The sequence below is a fragment of the Acanthopagrus latus genome, chromosome 23 (genome assembly GCF_904848185.1).
Source record: "Acanthopagrus latus isolate v.2019 chromosome 23, fAcaLat1.1, whole genome shotgun sequence".
Classification (NCBI taxonomy): domain Eukaryota; kingdom Metazoa; phylum Chordata; class Actinopteri; order Spariformes; family Sparidae; genus Acanthopagrus; species Acanthopagrus latus.
Genome location: NC_051061.1, coordinates 13,603,857 through 13,623,183, shown reverse-complemented (window position 1 = coordinate 13,623,183; position 19,327 = coordinate 13,603,857). Strand labels below are relative to the sequence as shown.

General features: G+C 43.8%; 1 protein-coding gene across 1 annotated transcript in view; it reads left to right on the top strand.

The window, feature by feature from the left end:
• The window catches only part of coro7 (coronin 7), a 112,091-nt gene that overhangs the window by 36,509 nt on the left and 56,255 nt on the right, over positions 1-19,327 (top strand). The gene's annotated exons all lie outside the window — the stretch shown is intronic.

The window sequence follows — 19,327 nt, the reverse complement described above, 5'->3', positions numbered from 1 at the left end:
AGCCTAAGACTACTGTGGGGAAGTGGTGTCCGAGGAATGTCATTGTTTTTTCCCTTCCTTTTCAAATCTGTTTGTGTGTTTCTGTGCGACGTTTAGGAGTTTACACAGCGGGTTCCCAAATAACAACCTCCACTCTGCCTCCTCCCCTTGCCCTCGTGCTCGCCACTCATCTCCATTTCCTCCACTTCCTCCTGCGTTTGAGTGAGACAGATAGTTGCCTGTCTGAGGGCCTCTTTGGAATCCATCGCTTTGTTTGGTGCCAGCATGCCTTTCTTGGAAATTGAGCATATCTGGTGCCACGGATGGCACTCTGCAACAGTGTTTTTTTTTTGTGATATTAATACTAGATGTCTGGAAAAATCCCCACGAAACTCTTACTAATGCAGCGGATCAGGACCTGGGGGTCTGCTAAAGCCACGGAGGTTGATGTTGATTAATTAATTTTATAGGGAGGTTTGTCCCTGTAGTGTCTTTGCTGGTAGACGGAGGAATGTCGAAGTTTAGTCAGAGTCTGTATCCGCTGTTTTGCGGTGGGTGTGATGATGGCGCAGCTTGAAGAGAATGTACCAGCAATGTGAGGATTTCTATCGAAATTGTCCTACTCATCTGGTAACAAGCTGTTGACTCTTCCTGATGTCTTCTTACTCAGCCACCGTCTGGCTTTTCTAAGTGTCTGTCCACACTTTCTTAAATCACCATATTGGAATTATTAAATAGATATAATTCACTTGAATTTGAGGAAAACCCTCTTTTTTTTATCCAGTTAATTTGAAATACTGTGATTTTTCATCGAACATAATTGCTTGGGTGTGTGCTAACCCATCTGCGGTGTGTTCTGTATTAAATCACTTCAATCATGCTATCATATGCCGCAATGGTGTGTCAGAGACCCGTCACTCCCAAGGCCACATCCCCTCCAGACGCCTGCAGACAGGCACTGATATAAAACAGGTAGGTAATCAAATGACAGATGAGACCTTGCCCTTTATTGCCATTCTGTTTTTTTCCCCAACGTCTCATTTTTCATATCGTCTTGGCCTGAATTTTGCCTTCGCCCTTCGCCCTTCCCAGCTCTTTTCACGAGATCTGAAAATTTGCTCTGAATGCATAACATATTTCTAGTGTTTCGTTTTATGCACTAAATATTTACATTTTTGACCAGAAAAGCAATCAGTAGTGAAGCTTGCACTACTATTGACAAATACTTTATTGACAAAATATCTTAAATACTACACAGGGTGATACAGGGTGATGCATACTATACTATAATAAACCACAAATACATAAAGTTATGGATTTTCCTGTTTTTGTGTACATTTTTAAATTTTGTGTTCAAAAGGTCTGTAAGGGACAATTTTATGCTTATGAACAACATCAGCTATACAGTCTCATCCATCTCCCCACATTACCTTCTTTTTTATCCTTCTCTGCATCCTTAAACGGAGCTTTAGCTTTGACCAAGGTCCCGTCTCGGCTTCATGACCCAAGCTGCTGTTACAGTCACAGAGCCTCCATTCTTCTCTGTTATCTGCACACTGAGAGGCATCCAGAACACTGTCAAGAACAAACAAGGCATCAGGAGTTAAATTGGAGGGAAAAATATAATAGCTACTTCTTATTGAGGCATATCCATCTACAGTAGGCGCTGACCAAACACTTTATGAAGCTAAATAGCTCCTAGACGTGGTATGCAATCAGTGAATGCTGATAACAGAAATGGCTGGCCTGTTTATTGGTAATCTGCAAGGTCAGAATTTTCGTTGACTCGACCCTGCTGTATCTTTTTTTTATCAATGTTTTTAATGTAACTGGGGGATAGAGGCTCGTGTCTGGGCCTCATTCCACTCCGGCTAGCCACTATTTATTCAGTATCTCTCTTTGGAGTGTGGTTTCTTAGGCAAAGGCCCCGTACTTTGCTATCATTCAGCTTGTTCCCTTCCGCGTGTCCTCAAGTCCTCCTTGTCCTTCAGGGTTATAATTCTTTGTCTCTGGTTTGTTATCATGGTGCCTATCGTAGATAATTTTGTTTCAGTTCTGCATTGCCTCAGTGCATGTCTGTTGGGTGTGACGGCGCAGCGTTGAAAAAGACAAAATGCAATAATCAAAAGGAGGCCTTGTCTCCATTTCTCTCTGCACTTGATAGATTAGGCCACGGCATTGTACATGAGCGGCTAAGGAAGTCCAAAGTCAAACATCCATAGTGGGACATTTCCTCCCTGTCATTTAAGGCCTGAGGTGCACATAAAGATGGATGCGTTCTTTTTTTTTTTCTTGTCTGCTTTCGATTAAAAGGGCCGTGGTAAACATGGTGTGTAATCGGAGTAGCGAGCTGGCTTGTATCAGGTTAGCTCTGCTCGTCCACAACATTCGGTAGGACTGTTTTCTTTGGAGTGTCACAACATAAAGAGGCCCCGCGAGCATGAGCCAGTAAAATGGGGTTGCGGGCGGAATATAATTTGGATGGAGAATAATGGAGGGGGAAATGTTTATTTTCTGGTTGGGGTTGAAATGGAGACTGAGGGACGGAGGGGTGATGAGTCTGAGACGGGTGTTTTTAACTGTGCAGAGGTAGCTATTACCGCGTGCCCGTTTTCCACACTGGCTGCAGATCTGGACATCGGAGAACAGCGTGGATCTCTGTGTGCGACCCTCCCCCGTACTCTTCCCCTCCATAAACCTGAATTATAATAATGAGTTTAATTGGGCCTCGAAGCCAGCTGCAATCAGTGAACTTTACAACTGGGCACGATTGCAACCAGCTTGCCGTGTAAATGCTTGAGACGTCATGGTAATTATCCCTACGCCCCCACTTGAGTGGCTCCAAACACAAATTCACCACACAGCAAATTCTTGATGATGCACGCTTGTAATCATGCAATAAAGCTAACTTGAGCTGCAACAATTAATTGATTAATCAATTAGGTGTCAATCTCTCTGATTGGTCGGTGCATGAAAGGCGAGCCCCTTGAGCTTATCACTTTAGTATCCATGTTTTCACCCAATTAGTGTGGTTTCTCATTATTTTTCTCCTCCGTGTCTTCGCCAGGGCCTTTTGCAACTTTGACGTACTTGCATTTCCAAGTGGCGTCAAAAAAAAAATTGCCATTTGTCTATCGGCAGAGAGTTATTTCCTTGCAGGTGTAGAACGAACAAGCTTATAGCGGCTGGCTGTCATCTTTGTGAGTTCAATTGCAGCTTTTTGGATGAGATACACCAGACGTGAGGCAATGCAATGATTGGCCTTCGTCATAGCTAGTTCTCTGATGTCAGTTTGGTGCGTCTGGGCCTTAAAGCTGACCGTGAGCCTTCTGAGGGTCCACTTGTTGAGGATTCCTCATGCAAAACTATTCTATTAAACCTTAGGGAAGCTTCTGGCCTTAACCCTGTAATTGTCTTCAGTCACTACTGATATTCTACCCCTCTCCTCAAGCACATGAATACACTGAGCAGACACATGTAGGCCTCTACACACATGCATCTTCTATTACTCCTCATCACGGTGCACCTTTTTTTGTGGCATGAGGCTGATTCAAACCGATAGCCGTGACCCAGTGCACACTGGTATCAATCCTGGCGATTGGAGAGGACATAAGCCTGTCCCCAGAGAGCCGACCCCTCTGTTTTCCCAACCCAGTCACGGGTTACACAAAGAACTCGCCCTCTGAGGCCAGCACTGCTGACAGACTGTGCTGTTAGCTGACGGAGGGGTTTTGCGGTGGAGTTCCCCAGGTGTGATGCGCATACTCACACCCTCTATTGACTGTCCACAATCTATTTCTGTGTGTTTTCCTACCAGGGTCATGCCTGGGAGGAGGGCCCAGTCATTGGGTGTAATTGAGCCAAAACTCCCTTTAATCAGAAGGATTGAGAGGAAGCCTGCGCCCCAGAAGGGAACCAGGCTTCTACAGAACAGTCCCCCCCTTTCTCCCAGCCTGGCCCAGGCGCTCTGAAATCAGTCCCAGATGAAGGCTTTCCTGTGGGGATTAGGTGCAGCTGCAGCACCACTAACCAAACCAGACCGAAAAAAAAAAAAAAAAAAAAAAAGCGCCACTGAATGCTTGAACGATGGTTTGACCTTGCTCCTTTCTCAGAGCTCGAAGAGCGAATGGAGCTTTTTTTTCTTTGGGTCCACCTCAGATATTCATGTTTAAAGATGGAGGGAAAGGCGAGATATTGAGTTGATCCTCAGGGTCAAGTCGATAGTTCAGCCTCTCTCGAGGATGGCCTTGGGGGAGGGTCCGGGGTAAAGATGTGAAGGCACGCGCTCTGTCAAAGAACCTGAACTCTGCGTTCTGACAGTCGAAACATGGTGTCTGGAATCTGTTAGTCATTTGGGGTTTCAGTTTGTGATTCAGCAGGGGGGGGGGGGAATGGGGATCAGAAGCAAAAGGATGAAAACAGAGGAGGAGTGGAGCTCTGAAGTCCTCTCTTTTTCTCCATAAGCTTTTATGGGCTTTTTGTGGAGGCTCATGTGGCATACCCAACCTTCTTCAACTCAACAACACCTCATTGAAAACGTCCTCTTTTTCTCCTTCAATCTCTGTGATCGACTAACAGAGCAAATGTCTTATTATTCCTGGGCTCCCGCTAACCTGTCAGAAAAAAAGCTCTTATCCTTCAGGGAATCCTGTCTTCATCCTTATCTGGCCACCTATTAGACCATCTGTCTATCAGCATTTGTCCCCCCTGCTCTTCTTCCTCTCTTATCCTACACACAGTGCTGAGTTTTTGAAGGTGCTGGTGTCTGGGATTCTAATTAAGTGTTTTTTTTTGTTTTTTTTTAGAGCAAAGCCAAACGGAGCCCTTCAGAACTGGTAAAAACACATGGAAGTATGTGGAGCGTTTGGCAGGGGATATTTAATATAATTCACAGAGGGTTTTGATTTCATCCCGCAGGTATGTGCTCAGCACTCCAGGGATCAGAAGGACCCTTTTGTGTGAACTCGCCACAGAAGGAAAAATAGAAAAAAAAAATCTCTCCCTCCCACCTTCTGCTACCTCCTTCCTCCCTCCCTCTCTTCTTCCATTCACCTTTATTTTCTTTTATGGTTTGGATGAGACTCTCCGAGACTGAACTGGAGATGATTTGTCAAGGGAGGCTGCTCTGCATTATGTGGCAGTTGAGAACGTCTTAATGCTGTTAAGGTAATTGCACAAATGACTAAAAACTGGATGGCTTTTTCTGGAACTTCGCTCTAATCTGTCTCCGTTTTTGGGGAGGCTGAGACGGTGTCAGACTTCACTTTCCATCCTTTACAAAAACAGCAGCCGACTTGCACTTGCAGCTGCAGATATTGCTTTTCTCCGACATCTGGAAAAATGTCTTTTTTTCCCCCCTCCCTTTTTATTAAAAATGCGCTGGCAATAACATTTGGGATCTTTGCCCTATACAAAAACCACTTTCGGCCTTCCAGAGTCCATTTCAGCACTTTTCTCCCTGCTCCGTGGGGTAGATATTCAGTTACCGAGCGTCTGATAGAGATGTGAAGATGGCTGGGTTGGCAGAAGATGCAGGGCTGAAGTGGAAACAGCACAGGTCGTTTTTCACAGTACATGGATGCAGTGCTAGCAGGGGGATAAACAGGCTGATATGTAGTATCAGTGCAATGGGATAAAATTTCTTGAGGTTCAAGAAGACCTTCCAAACTCTGAGTAGCTTGTGTGAAAATCCACAAGATTGCCATAGCGTCCTATTTGTTATAGAATTATCCTCAATTTCTCTGATGTTATTCAAGCCTTCTAGTATTTCCATTCATCTGTCTACCGTTAATTTCCGTTGCTTTTAAGTTTTTATCCAATTTGTTAGCCACGTCTATCTCTTACACACCGCCCTCTTCTTCCTCCCCGGCTCCCTTTCAACACGTGCATTTGTTTTATAAGGCTCATGATTGTCCCTTTCACGAGAACCAGGAACCGTGGCGCGGCAGAGCTCCCGTTTTTAAATCATGCCTCGCTTCTGGACGCCAGGCACCTCCTGGACGCCTGCCATCACTCTCTGCTGTGGTAGAAAGAGCAATTTGAGCGATGGAGAGAAGTGTGTTTCCCATTAGGAGATGGTTTCCTATGCCCTTCACCCCACCCACACCGGTCCTGCAGCCTGGCTTCCACCGCTGCCTCTGGGACGGCTGCAGATTGGCAGCATGTCGCTGCACACCTCATAAGCTTGAGAAGTGTAATGGCGCTACAAAGGGAGTGATAGAGAGACTGCCACATTGATGCATGCAGACAAGCAGGAGTTGCTCATGCCAAGTAATTCATAAGCACGGACACATGGGAGGTGGTACGGTGATAGATAGACCATCTTGATTTACAAAGTCCAACACAACATGAAACCGAGATAAAACTTGTGGTAGTTGGAACTTTTAATGACTTGTCAACACGGAAGAACATATGATCAAAAGTGGTCGAATTCTACAATGTGATCCATAACTATGTGACAAATTTATGTTGTGTTGGCTCTGTACTCTGGATCGCAGCGCAGAAAAAAAAGTGCTGAATTTAATTTGAGGCTGTTTACATCGACATCAGATGAACTCAGTGGAGTTCATTATAATTTACACTTGGCCCTGTTTTTGTGTTGGCTTGAGGATCATTGTCCTGCTGCTCATTTAGGTTTTTCTCCAGTGAGTTTAGATGCATTTGCTCACATCTGAGCAGGCTTGATCTTATTATTGCTATCAGATGTGACCAAGGCAAAATGCCACCTCCCCTATGTCTGACAGATGAGGTGGTGTGTCCGGGCTCATTAGATTGTTTTTCCTCCCCGTTGTAATCTTCCCATCACACCAGCACTGGTACTGTATATGTTGATCTCATTTGTACGCAACACCTTTCTCGAGAACTTGATAGATGTCTTACTGTACTTGTTGTACACGATCAGTGTGATAGAGTGTGAGGGATTCAAATAGTCGAGAGCTACTGTGGGGACATTTTTCCACAGAATAATTTGTTGCAGGGGTGCTGATGATATTGATTTCTAAGCTACCTCTATTATGTTTAACTAATCGATGGCATTTAGGGAACACTTTTTAGTTGTTCTACACTCAGTCTTGGTTATTTAAATGCGTGGGCCCTTAACCCTGTTCTCCATGAATCACTGATGCAATGCAACACACCTGCTCCAGAGAGATTTCAACAGAAAACTATCCCATTATGTTGAGTGCCTGGCACTCGAACACCGCAGTCGTTGTTTTATTACAAATTCTGTCAAAAATAAAAAAACAAGTCCAAAAACCTACAGTCAATCATGATTGCCAATAGTAATGCCAAAGCTATTCTCTTAATATCTCAGCCAATAGCTTCTCCCATGTGTGAATGGTCTGTGTAAGATCAGCGCAGCACTCTTCTACATCTGGCACACCAGCAGATCCAGCCCAGCTTTCCTTCTGTCTGAAACAGAGTTTGAGTGAGCAGACTTTTCCTATGGTTTAATAGAAATTGCGGGCTAGGTGGATTGTCTGCTCATTGTATTCTCTTTTATGATCATGTTTCCATGATAGAAACCAGTGTCACTGGCAGACCTGCTGTCTGAAGCGGAAACAGAAGGAAACTCTCTATCAGGGAGGCTCTCCTGATTGGTCGGCGGCAGGTGGGCCACATGTGCTCCTGGCTGATGTCACTTCCCATGTGGGCCCTATTTGTCTGCCCACACTGTGGAAACATGTCAGTGTCAGTGAAGCGGGAGTAATACGCCACGCTTAGTTTAATGGGAAAAGTGCTGAGGCATGCCGCTGCTCACCGTCTGTATGTGTGTGTGAGTGTTTTCGCTACATAACTGGTCATATGACTGGATGCTCTAATGCCTCGCTGTGTTGAAACTGTGATGATGCACTAAATATGTGTATATGAACGTGGACAACAGAGAGGAGAGAAGCCGGGAAAAGGATCTCTCGTCTCCATGGAAATGTTATGACAACAAAAGCTGCTGCTGTGCACCTGCATGGCCTCCCTGTTTTTCTGCGCAAGTGCACTTAGCGTAAGCAGATTAAAAAAATTTCATCAAAAAGTAATTGGTGGGAAAGTTGAGGAAATAATTTCCCCATTGTGCAAAGCATGTTAGAGTGCTAGAGGAGAAGAATAGGTAGAGGACCCTGAGGGGGGCGAACACCAGTCGGTCTTTAGTCCGCGAGCTCTTGAAGAAACTTTTCTGCTCTAACATCAGCTGAATCTCCTCTGTTTGAAGCCAGCTAACATTATTTCAGAAAGGTCAATTAGTCAGTCAACTATTGTGTGACAGCTTTGTGTGAGACCTGGGGTGCAGGGGGACAGAAGAGTGGGGGACAAGAAGGAGGTAGACGGTTGTAAGAGTCAGGAGTGGAAGCCCTCCACTGTGCCTTTGTCGTCTTTTGTGTAGCACTTTTTCCCTCTGGTCTTAAAGATGACGAGGAAAGTGAACTTTATCACAATTGTTGATTCAGAGAAACTGTTTATAAGGTGTTATTAGGACTCATTTAGCGTGTCAGTGTGACATTTCAAATTAGCAGCTATTTAATTGTGGTGTTTGGGAGAAAATTGGACCTGTGAGTGTTGTTGCTGCAACCACTGGTGCAGACAAACAGACCTACATGGATGTTAGTGAAGGGGCTGGTTTGCTGTAGTGTGCTTTCTCCCATAAAGTCTATAGATTTTTCTCACCCATATCTGCCATTGCTCCTGAAAGTAGTTCCTGTCCATGTCCATTATCCATCCGAGTGTGTGTGGGGACAAGAGGAATGAGAGATTTCCCCATTAACCCCAACATAGGGGCACTCTTCCAATGCACTTTGCCTGCTTGAATGTGTGTGTGTGTGTTGAGGGCATGCGGGGGCACAGGTGTCTCTCACACAACTGCCCAACCATGAGCTTTAGGGGCTGCATTCCCAACGGCAAGCTGGGTAGGTCAGTCACCCACACACACATGCATGCCACGCTGTCATAAAAACATACATGCCCGGGCGGATCTGCCATTTCTTTGCGTTTTTCAGCACACGCAGACCGTCGCCAAACAGTATTCATCATCACTCAGCAGGGTTTGACAGGTGGAGTGACACTGACTTAATCATCCATGACTTTGTGTAAGTCAGGCGTTCAGGCGCCACGTAGGTGATACTTTAACAAGAGAGTACACTTTAAAACAAACAGTATAAATTCCACCTTTTCTTTTTTTGTTTCCATTTCTTTTAAAGACAGTTGCTCTTAGTTTCTTGAGTAGCGCTGCAGCGAATTATTATTTTCATCGTTGATTCATTTTCTTGATTGGTTGTTTGGTCTATAAAATGGTGAAAATATGGATCGGTGTCCCCAACTGGCTTGTATTCACATTTAATAAGCTGGAATCTTGGAAAAATGACTTAAAGGTGATATTGATGACATTTTTATCAGGTGGTATCTGTGTTTTGTCAGCATCAAGAGTTGTTGCCAGTTTCTGTGAAAAAAAATGAAAATAGCCTGAGTTCTGCAGTATGCACCCAGCTTAATATAATTCCCCAATATATTTAGGTATCTAGTGTTAGCAACAACAGAATGGCAACCACTTGAGGAGACAGAGGATTGGAATAACAGCTGTGTTGGAACATGAATCTAGTGGTATGGGGGAAATGGAATGCCACATTTAAACCTTTAAACTAATCAATCTAATATAAGAATATTTAGTTGTCCACTAATTGTCCAGTTAATCATTGCACCTCTAAAACTGAGCATAGAGATTGATCACAAAGTTGTCTCTCTCTTTTATTGGTTGGTCAAGCCAACACAATAACAACATTTTCTATCAGCTCTCTTCTTTTAGCTTCCATTTTACTTAAACCAGGAGCTAGATTTTATCAAAACACACATTGTAAAGCTGATGTGCTCACTCAGTTTTGTACCTACACGTTTACTGTATCCTGCTGTTTTTCCTTTCCAGTGGGTTTCTTTACATGCCAGCTGTGTGGTTGGGGTCGTGGAGTGAGGGTGAAAGAGCCACTCCTTCACAAAGCACCTTACACAAACACATTTGACCAAAAGGCCAGCCTGTAGTTAAAAAAAAGGGGGGGGGGGGGGAGCACAGTTGCAGGAAAATATTTAAAGGACCACTTGTTCGTCTGGGGCTAAAGGGACAAAGGTGGGAAGCTGCTGGGTGTTTCTACTCTGACCTGCCTGGGTGGTGTTCTCGGGGGAGCAAGCCTTTCATTAGCACTGGGCTGAAAACACGCAGGCTTGATGGACGAGTGGCGATAGAAATTCATACACACGTGCACGGGTGAGGTGGCCTGTGTTATTGTTAACTGTTGTCCACACATCCTGGCCATCACGGTCCGTCCACGGTCTGCTGCCGCTGTGAAACTGCAGGGACTCACAGCTGCGAGCCAGCCGGCAGTGCGCTGTTGCCTCAGTCAGCTACAAGCTAACTACTGTGCAAGCTAACGCACGTATGTAAACACTTCCAGCAAATTCAGTCATGCATGTAGTGTGCTGCGTGTTATTGGTCAACTGATGTCTTCGCAGTTTGAAGTGAGAGGTGAAAATATGGCTGACTGGCCTTTGTTTCTCCTTGAGGAGTGTCTGTCTGTGCTCTGGGTTAGTGTCCATGCTTTCATTTTTTACTTTCAGATTTATCCTTCTCAGAAACAACCTCAAACATGTTCAGTTATTTTTTATTTACAAAGCACTAGATTGTCTTCTTCTTCTTCTTCTTCTTCTTCTTCTTCTTCTTCTTCTTCTTCTTCTTCGTCTTCTTCTTCTTCTTCCCCTTGCATTTTTTCATTCTTCTTCTCCTTCTCCGCTTGGACCAAAACAACTGATCAGTTAGGTGATTTAAATAGAACCTACTCAGAAAAGGTGCCCATTAATTAATACTAATTAACACTTTATTGAAAAAGTCCAAAAAAACAAAAAACCCTCCTCCTCAAGGGTGCGTAAAAACTCTTTACAGAGGACTGAGTTCTTTTTCTTAGAATTTTGCCATTTTCATCCAACCCCTTCTAGTGCAATTCATCAAGATGTTTATCAAAATACATTGATGGCAACAGCTTTTGTGTTTTGACCCTAATGAAGATGGGGGTGCGAGTGGAGCACCGCTGCCTGCGAACCACACACGCTACAAAAACCAAGATTGCTCGAAGACATGCAGTCTTTGAATAACACACACAAACAACACACAAGTATCTCCTAACCCGCAAATCCACAGTGATTGGACTTAGGCCCATTAAAACATATGAAAAGGATTGGACGCTAGGACGGACAGAAAGAAGAGACGGTCTGACAAAGATGGGCATGAAACGAAAGAGAGATCGACGGAAAGAGCAAGAAAAAATGCGCTGGCTGCCGAGTTGGAGTTGGCACCTCATGCTCTGCTCCTGACCTTTTAGTGGGTTTGTGTAAATTATATCCCTGACGAGGGAAAGTATGTGGTGGTTAGACTGGAGAGGACCCCCACCCCCCCCACCCCCTCTTCTTCTCTTCTTCTCTTCTTCTCATCTCTATCTGCCGTCATTCATTTCTTTCAGTGTGTCCATCCATCTTTCAGACCCCCCTCTCTCTTCGCGTCTTCCTCTTATCTTCGTTATTCATCCCTCTGTTTTATCGAGACGTTTCCCTCTTTGGTCAAACCATAATAACTCCAGTCCTATTTTGTCAATTCATCACCTCTCCCTCCTCCATCTCAACCCTCTACTTTTATGTCTTTATATCAGCCTCCCTCCCTCTCTCCCTCCCCACAGATATGCTATTTTCTGCTGTGCATGGAGGATACATTTAGGTTGTGGTCGCTCGGGAAGTGATGGCTACATTAGTGGGGGGGTCTGGTGAATCGCTACCTTCTCTCAGCCACAGTGGGCCCTGTTCGGGCTGATGCAGACTTTCCACTGGGGTGAACTCGTCGACTTGGGGTGCCTACCGGGCTGCTCGGCTGCCATGCCCACGCCCCCCAGGCCACAGTCCGGGCTGGCAGGCACCCACACAGGCACGCGGCGTCAGCCTGCCCAGCGGGTGTCCCTGTTTATGTTTGTCTTGTGTGGTGGCTAGTTTTTCCCACTGCGCTATAGTGACCATAGCACCACCCAGCCCGGCACACCACCCTTTCTCTCTCTGTCTTTCGAAGAAGAAGAAATGTCCTCTCCGACCCTGGCCAAACCCTGGGCAGTCGTGAGTGGCCTTTGGCATCTGTCGCTGCGACTGGACCGGACAGAGGGCGACTGTGGCTGCCAGCACTAAGACGGAGAAGAGCTGGTGGTTTTGCATGTTTGAGCTCATGAAATACAAATTGTGTATTCTTTAAATTACTGCCTATCATTTACCAAAACATACCATAAATCTTTTGGTTGACGAGATCATTTCAAAAAAGAACAAGTGCGTCATATAACAAATCTTTTGTGGTGGCCATGTAGTTTCACTTACTTTTTATGTAAAAAAAAAAAAGTGATTGTATCTTGGCAGTGGAAATGCAAACAGAGCACCACTGAAAACTCTTTCTTGGTCGCTCATTCAAAGAAGCTATAAAACTCCAGACACATGAGCAGAGCTTTAGGGAGAGATAAACGACAAGCAAACATGCCCGAATAGATTATTTGGCAAATAAGAACAAAATTAAGATTGCATACAACTATAAAATGTCAAGAATGACACAATAGAGTCAAAGACTTATTTCTGCTGTGGTCTATTGTCTGTGTTGTATAAATTAAATTTAGAGTTTTTATTTTTTTTGTTTGCATAAGCAGCACCATATACATTTCCTTAAAGAACTATTTCACTGCTGAAAAGATGGCCTTTGCATAAAATTGGGATGTCTGTGCACAGAGACATTTTTTTTCAGTGGGTGCCACATCTACAGAGGAAACCAGGCTTTTGTTCCTAACATTGCAGTGATACAAGTTCTTGTTTAATGGAGACCTGAAAAACTGACCTGTAAAAGACAAATGCACTTAATAGGCTTACAACACCATTGACTTCAGATCTTTAAGGGGACGCCTGCGTGTCTTTGTCCCTGTTTAGCCCTGACAAGTCCGGATATGTAAACCAGCACCCTTATTACCAGACAACAGCCTGTAAAAAAAAAAAAAAAAAGCCTTATCCTGGTCTGCTACTCATTCACCAGCTCACTACTAATCAGCACCCAGACACTTGTGACTGCCCAGACGCCCCCACGGACAGGATTAACAGATCAACATTTTGTGTGTTTGAGGGTAATGACTCACTCCGAAGCACACCCCTCCCTCTGAGCATTAATAGCAGTCAGAAACAAACAGGTGTTTGTTAGTCGGAAGTTGACGCCCCATTCCTGTCGAGTTAGAGTTCACATGCAGGGGTCGAAGGTCAGGTGGCCTCAGCCCTGTGGCAGCAGGATGTTTGAGACGACCATTATGTTCCTGCCAGTGAGCACTTGTGTTTGGGTTAGATGTGGATGTGTGTTTGGGGGAAGTGGAATTAGTGTGACTGATGTGGATTACTGAAGTCAATCTTTGTGCCAGAGCTCGTAAGGATGGCACACTCGTGCATAGCTCGAGGCAGTTGTTTGATACATCTGTTAAACCCCTTACCATTCCTAAAAATGTACGTAGAATTATCCTAAAAAATGCATCCCAGTCTTGCTTAAAGTAAAGTTTTGTAAAGTAAAGAGTTTTGTATGAAACAATTGGAGTAGCCTTAAAGAGACAGGAGCTAAAACAGAGCATTTCAGACAGAAGAGGAATACAGCGCTGCAGCATTGGACAGTGTGAGAAAGCTGATGTGGTTTCTGTGCATTCAAAACATTTAAACCTATATTAGTAAGAACCCAAAATAAGATTATGAACCTAACAATAAGTATCATATGTCTGTTTAACATGTTTTCTAAGGAAATATTCAGGCACCTGGCCAAAAACTTGTCATTTTTTGACCTGAAAAAATACCCCTGCTTGAGAGCAATATGAGCATAAACTCATCATAGTTCCTTTAATTCCATATTTGCACTAATTGTTTGTATATCAAGTAGTCTACTTAGGTGGATAAACTGCTTATACAAAGAGCAAAATGCATAAAACAATGTAAACTTGCGTGATTTCCATGGATGAAAGCTTAAAAACTTGACTCAAACACATGGGGAGGGGTCCCCATGCTGTAAGAGATGCATGTAAACCAGGCTGTCTGCTACAGAGACACCATGAGCACCTACTGTGATGAAAAGGATTACAGGCACATAATCCGTGCCTGTCGCCACCCTCCACTCACTGCTCACACACACAAACACACCAGTGCTGTAGAAATGATTTAAATCCAGTTGGAGTAACATATTCCACAACTTAAGTGCCAACGTATACAAATTGTATACAAAAGGTGGCATTACTGTAAAAGGTGAGGTGTATCTATTTGCACTGGGGTTGGTAGAGCTTATAATTTGAGTGGAATGTTTTAGTTTCTCCTCACTTGCCCGTACCCGTAATATGCCCACCCACGTTCCAGCATAGCTCGACCCAGCGTGAGATTACACAGGAGCTCCGGCCACAAACAACGTGGAATCTGCAGATGTGTATATACTCCACGGCCATGATGCAAGCGGAGTTTGAAAGCTAGTGCAGGATGTGTACACAGCAGCGTGTGATGGATGTGTGCTGGTGTCTTAAGGGGGACGTATCAGAGGCCTGAACGTCTGACCCCAGGGCTTTAGCTGGCTTGCTCCCCGTCGGCAGAATTATGGACATTATGCTCCCACTGTTTTGTTTGTGCTGCAGGTATTTGACTGTCAAAAGTCGGTGCAACTGTGGGAAAGTGAGAAATGGAAGAATAAAATGGTGACTGGAGAGAGAGAGGGAGAGGAATGAGTAGACCAGATCACAGCTTTTGCCTCCTGTTGAAAGACGGAAACATATTTGCACATGAACGATTGGTTGGGGTTGCTTTCGGTTGTTGAGATGGGAGATCTGGATCGTAATTTTGCCTCTGTTTATGCCAAATAACTCTCAGCCTCAGTCCAAGATTAGTTCCAAAACATGCTGCAGATTCCTCATATGGCTCTCATTCAAATATTTAAATCATTATTGAAAAGCTGAAATTGCAGCTGTACTTTTTTTTATCTTTAACCATAGGTGCAATTATACAGCAGTGGGGAGCTGCTGCAGTTAAAGGGATTTACAGGAAGCGATGCCTTAACTGCGCGCCAGACTCAACACTGCTTACCCGACCTTGAATCAGTTCTGCGTTCCTTTTTTTCCTGGCATATCACAAACAGCCATAGATCCCACTGTTTACCTTTATTTGAAGTGCAAGTCTTTGAGTTAATACTGTACGTTTCTTCTGCTGGACCAGCAGAAGCTGTGCTGGAGATGAAATAATTGATTTTCTGCAATTTATCCAACAACAAAAAACATGCCCTGCTTTGTCTGGTAAATTTAACTCACATTTAGCTGATCAGCCGAGGAAGCCATTTCCGCTGTTGACCTCTATCCATTTTCCTTTCATAGATGGCCAAGACTACTGGTTTTGTATTCTTCTTTGAGGTTTATTGGCTTTACCTTTGCTACTTACACTCTTTCATTACAGCCATATGTAACACATCCTATATGGATGAACACCAGTTGGAGAAAACATGCCCCCTCTTTTGTAACATTTCAAAACTTTGCTTTAAATTCCAAACACAGACATGTTAAAAGATGCATTGAAAAAAAAGAACTGTAACCAGAGGAGGATTTTTAGGAAACCCAGAAACGATGACAGCTCCTAGTTACAGTCACTTGTCATGTTTTAATGTTCCTCTTGTCTGAAGACGGTTTTGGTCAGAAACATTGAGGTTTTGGGACAAACAAGAAAGCTTCATATGAATTGTGGGGTTTGGCAGATGCTCGTGTGACAACTGTTGGTGACAATCGCTGGAATTCGCCTCATAGTTTTAAAATTGGGCTCCTCACTTGCCTCTGATGTTGTCCACGAACAGCTGCTCAGACCTTCATCACCTCTCGTCACAGCTGGTTACTTTCAGAGGCCATGCGAGGTAAGCAACCTTGCTCGGGGCTAGCTGACATCCAGACCTCTGCGCTCTCATCCTGGAGAGGCTCAGTGGTTGTTGATCACTGTCGCTCCTTTTTGGCTGAGAATCCGTCGTTGACCTCAGGAGAATTTAATTTAGAAGTTTAATTCTTCAACAACGGGCCAAGAAATCACGTCCTCCAGAGTGACTGGATCTGATTAGTTTTAAACAATCTTTTCACACTTGAGCTGAAAGCTTCATCTGCCAGTCTTCAGGAGCTTATTTGATTCACTCTTCTAACATGCTTGATTGTCGGTTTTTAACAATATGTGCGAGTGTTTTACCCCCACCTGGACCATTTTCACCCTGAGCGGCCTCCTCTCCGTCCACTACCGCCTCATCTCCTCCTCTTTAACCTATCACATTACTCGTTTGCTTTTGTTTTTCTGGATAAATAAAATTCCCCCACCCACTGTCAATTCCTTTGAAATGAGAAGCACACTCACACACATATGCACACTAACCACCTCCACTGCTGCCCCCCTCAGTACCTCTCATCTGTTCACTTCCACGGGCGGATAAGCTTTTTCAGTGCATGTGGCCCTGCTTGGACTCAGCCAGTGACAGCATCCCCTCCACCCCTCACATTTCATCATAGCTCCACATCATTAATGTCGTCTAATTCTTTCCATCCGCTCCTCCTTATCTAACAGCATTGGCTGAATCATTTCTCTTTTCCTAAATTTTATTGTGCTTTGAGCCCTTTCAACACAAAAAAACTCAAATTTCTTTCTACTGCTGGAAAAACAAGACCAGATTCAGCCTTAAAATCTTAATTACCTTTGAAGTGTGACCTATGAGACCTGTCAATGAAAGACTTGGAGCTGCATGAGTGAAACAGAAATAAACTTTACATAAATAAAACATAAAACCATTTGCAGTACATTACACGTGATGTAATCTACAAAATGATTATTTTCACATAGCAGCTTTAAGACGGAGCACTTATTGAGGGAGGAAAACATCAGAGACATGAGTGTGCTCCACACACCTTTGTCAGAGTTGGACAGTGCCTCCTCAGTTCTTGGCTGATGACCTGGGCCCACTGTATTCTTTATGACTTCAGATGAAACTTCTGGTGAAAAACTGCTGACGTGGTTAGTGAGTGTTGCGATTCAGATTTTACACACAGATGTGTCCACTCCCTCCAACATGGCTCCCATCGTAAGTAACTTTACCCCAATATCCTCCCACAATTCAAAGCATAAGAGCCTTGTGGCAATGTACTTTTTTTGTCGAACCATGGCTGGAAAATCAACACTCAAAATAAGCTGCGAGTTCTCGATTACGCTCTGTCTCTGCATTGATGCAGAGTCTTCTACGTCTGCATTTCAATCAGATAATTGAGAAGTTTCCACAACTAATTTTCTGGTTCTAGTTCTTAAATATGTCTTGTATCATAGCGAACTAAACATAGTGGACTTTTTGTATGAAGCGATGTGAAGACGTGGCTTCAGGCTCTTGCCTTTTTTGCTTCAGCCACAGGCTGGCTCAGAATAGACCTATATTGACACAGATTTATAACCCTGACACACTCCTATTTCACATTTCTTACCTGCCAGCTTGCATTGTCCATTTCCAGTATGAGATGATGAAGAGGGTCAGTGTACATTCTACTGAGAGGAGAGACACTGACTCAAAAAGACACAAATGACAAGCCCAGGGTGAAAGAAAATATCTACTCCGGGGAAATCATGCTATTTGTTTTTATATCTAATAATCTTCCAAACAGCACGTGAAATGAATTGCATGTGTGCCTCCTAAAGCATGTTGCCAAGAACTAACCAAAGTCAAATTCTTCTTCTTGCTTTCTTTTCCTGTTTTTCCTTCTCTCTCACTTCTCATCTTTCCCCTCACTTGCTTTTTTTTTTGGCCATGGCAGCATCTAGGCCATCCACTGGCACCGACTGGCAGCTGTATGGCATGAGAGGAACCGGTGGCACACCACCCTTCATCTGTTATTAGTACTTCAGAAAGATTTAGAGGGAGGGAAGGTGGGATGTGGGGCAGGAGAAGTGGAGTGTAGGGAAACGAGCAGAGGGCCAGAAACCGGAGCCAGAGAACCAGGTTCCAAAAACAAAGTGGTGGTGTGTTTTCTCTACTCAGCTTTTCTTTTCTTTTCTCTCTCTCAACTCTTTTACTCTCTGTTGCTACAATCCTTTTATATAAAGTCATAGCCGCCTGTTGGTTAGCATGTAGCAGCATCACTGAAACAGAAATGCTGCTCAAGAATGAAGATTAAAAACTAGAATACATTAGAACGCGTACCTCCGCTAAGGCCTTTAATTGAGCTAGGCCAAATCTAATGTAAAATAAAATATATTTAAATCTTCTAGAAGTGTATTGGGACCTGCATCAAATTGCACTCACTCATAGATACCATCCACCAAAACACACCTTCATCAAGATCATTATTTCCTGAGACATTAGCAAAAAAAATTGTAAAATGGGCAATCTGTCAAATGTGGAGAAAGTGAGAAAAAAGTCCTGGATCTGTACCAAAAGGTAATGGGGTCTATTCTGGGCCAAGAACAATCCTCAATCCAAGTTTCTTGGAAATATGGTAAGTAGTTTTTGTGTAATCCACTTCACAAACCAACAATTGGACATGGGCAAAAACATATCCTTGATGGAAGTTATTATGATCTGCGTTTGGGAAAAAATAGATTAAATAAGACAGTTGGCAGTTTTTATCTATCATGAAAGACATCATTCACTTATCTGTATGCCATCTTTTATTTACAGTTCATGAATGCTTCAGCTTTTGATTTTTTTTTTTGTGGAGTTAATTTCATGCCCCTAAACTGCTGACCGTAAATGCTCTTGGCCGTGGCTGGAGATATGGTTTGAGGTTAGTGGGAGGTCAGCCGTGCCGCGTGCACAGTAGGGCTATTTGTACGATGAAAAACAGAGAGGCACAAAAAGAAAGAAAAAAGCCATTTGTGTAAACGATTTGAGTTGTGCAGAGGAAATGCAAACGCCACTTGCAGCCACATGACACAGTGTTTTAGCACGTTGTCCTTGGCTGCCTTTTCGCAGCCCTGAATTTGGAAACAAATTAGAAACAAAAAATAGAGAGAGTGAGAGGAAAACCGAAAGGAGAGAGGAGAAGGAAGGGAGCAAAATAATATTTACTCAGAAGTAATTCCATGTGGAATTTTTTTTCTCTCTCCGTTTTTTTGGTTGATAATTGTGAAAAGGCTCCCTTGAAACTACAATAGGGGCCATTGAGCAGCGCAGGCTGAGTGTGAGTGTTAAAGTTGGCTCCCATCCAGGGACCAGGTTTCTCTTAAAGCCAGGGGAAGAAAAGAAGGACTGTTTTACGGAAAGAAAGGAGAAAAAATAAGGCGCACACTCGCCCTCTGTTCCTCC